Here is a 2,857-nt window from a genome sequence, read left to right as displayed (position 1 = left end):
ACAATTAATTAAAAGGAAAGTTTACCGAGACGAAGTAGATCCTAATGCAGGCACTGATGAGTTATTGGAAATATTACAAAACAAATTGTGATGTTTTTTCTCACAAGCCAGGAACCATAAGTAACTTTCTTTATGAATTCAAAGTCAAGGAACACAATAAATTTTTTGTACCACCATACGTCATCCCATTGACATACAGAGACAAAGTCAAACAGGAAATACAATCCATTTTAGAGCAGGGAATCATCGAACCTGCTGTGAGTTCATATAACAGCCCATTACATGTGGTTAAGATGAGGGATAATTCCATTAGACTGGTTCTTGATTCCAGACAAATTAACACAGTAATCCAACCTGAAACCGATAGGCCACAGACACTAGATGAACTATTGTAAAAATTCCATGGAGTGAAGATGATGTCATCTTTGGACTTACGGGCCGGTTGCGGTGGTCTAGCGGTTCTAGGCGCTCAGTCCGGAACCGCGCGACTGCTACTGTTGCAGGTTCGAATCCTGCCTCGGGCATGGGTGTGTGATGTCCTTAGGTTAGTTAGGTTTAAGTAGTTCTAAGTTCTAGGGGACTGATGACCATAGATGTTAAGTCCCATAGTGCTCAGAGCCATTTTTTTTTTTTACTTACGAAGTAGGTTTCGGCAAATAGAATTAAATCCGAGGTGTTGGAAATACACAGCTTTCCTCTGTTTTGGAGACTGTTACCAATTTCGAAAATTGCCGTTTGGTCTCAACGTTTCGTCAGCTACATTTATCCGTGGTTTGAATACAATATTACCGACACACTTAAAAGACAGGATCACCCCTTATGTTGACGACATTTTGATCGTAGAAAATTCATGGACAAATCACAACCAAGTATTAAGTGAATTATTAAAAACAATCCGGGAACATGGCATTACAGTCAATTTAGAAAAATCGGACTTTGGTAGAACACAAATCAAATTTCTTGGCCACATTGTTACAACAAAAGGCATTCTACCTGATCCAGAAAAACTAAATGCAATCAAAGAAATGCCCCTACCAACAAATAAGTGACAATTAAGAGGATTTTTGGGACTAATAAATTTTTATCGTCGTTTTATTATACTACAAAGCTTGTCAACACCAAGATTATGTCAACTAACAGGTAAGAACACAGCTTGGGATGGGGATCATGTTGCTCAAACAGAGTAACACGATTTGAAAACTGCACTACTGAATGCACCTATATTGTCACATCCTGATTTATCCCTTGATTTTTGCCTTTCGACAGATAGCTCAAGATCTGGGCCTCGTGTCCATTTGTTCCAAGAAGTTGTGGAAAATGGAATTCTTACTCAGAAAAGTATAGCTTTTGACAGTCGAGTATTAACAAAATCAGAGTGCAACTATTCAGTCACGGAGCTGGAAACATGAACCATAGTACGGGCGTTTGATAAATTTCGTAACTATCTGCAAGGCTAGCACACAAATGTATACACCGACCATCGGGTGTTACAATTTCTCATGTCAGCCAAATTAATCACGACCGTTTAAAACGTTGGGCTTTGTTTCTTCAGGAATTTAACTTCACTGTTGTATATATTCCAGGTTCACAAAACATCATTGCTGATGCGCTTTCGCGAGCACCTGTTGGTTTAGATCAAAGTAACGAGAAAGTCTGCTTAGAAAATAATTACAGCTGACTCTACATGCAGAAGGTTGCTTTTGGAAAATTCATTTCATCCTCATTAAGTGACATTGCTCGTGAACAAGAAAAGGATTCGGTTTGGAAGTATATAAAAAGAAAGTGGGAGAATAAGCCACATCCTGCTATAAGACAGTATTATATCATACGTGATAACATCTTTTTCAGACGCAAACGTCCTGACAGTCCTTCTTGGGTTTTATGCATACCAAACGAACTTGTAAGTAAACACATTTGGTACACACATCTCAGTTATGCCCACTTTGGTGCGAAGAAATGTTTTCAAAAATTACGAGACACATGTTATTTTTACAATATGGAAAAGAGAATTCGTTAAGTAGTGACAATATGCAAGCTACGTCAGAAAGCAAAACCACCAACAGTGACACACAGAACACCACTATTTCCAATCATCCCAGTCAAATTAAAAGGGATGGCTGCTGTGGACATCTTCGGACCGGTAATAAGATTTGGTTAAGGCCATTCATATGTTTTCGTAGCTGTTGAGCTTACTTCGAAGTTTGTCTCATTCACACCTTTACGAAAAGCTACAGAAAAATCAGTTTCTACAGCATTCGTCAAGAATTTCTTGAAGGAAGTAGGGCACGTTGACAAGGTGATTTCTAACCATGGCCCACAATTCCGTTCCAACAGTTGGCTGAAAACCTTGCGACGCAGGAAAATTAAACCAGTATTTATATCAAGTTTTATGCCATCATGTAACCCATCAGCACGTATCATGAAGGAGTTAGGTAAACTTTGCAGGTTTTACTGCCACCGCCAACATAGAAACTGGGATGTACATTTATCCGATTTCCAAAACATTATTAATGAACTACCTAATGATTCCACTACCCTGCCTCCACTGTTTGTGTTGAAAAATAAACAACCACCAGATAAGATTTTTAGTAGCCTTCCCTGCACAGCGACGTTTAAGACACCATGAAGTGGTAAGTATAGCATTACAGAAGATCAAGAAAGCTGCAGATAGAAGAAAGAAGCTGCATAATTCACGAGTCAACGTCAAGAATTTACAGGTAGGTCAAAAAGTATGGCTTAGATCACATCGACTATCTCATAAGGGAAAATATTAGAGTAGGAAGTTTGTCTTGGTGTATGAAGGACCCTTTCGTATACGACGCATTACACACACAAACGGTGTGGAACTTGAGACAAT

The sequence above is a fragment of the Schistocerca serialis genome, chromosome 4 (genome assembly GCF_023864345.2).
Source record: "Schistocerca serialis cubense isolate TAMUIC-IGC-003099 chromosome 4, iqSchSeri2.2, whole genome shotgun sequence".
NCBI classification, from domain to species: domain Eukaryota; kingdom Metazoa; phylum Arthropoda; class Insecta; order Orthoptera; family Acrididae; genus Schistocerca; species Schistocerca serialis.
The sequence above is the reverse complement of the archived record's forward strand: the minus strand, read 5'-3'. Positions refer to the sequence as shown.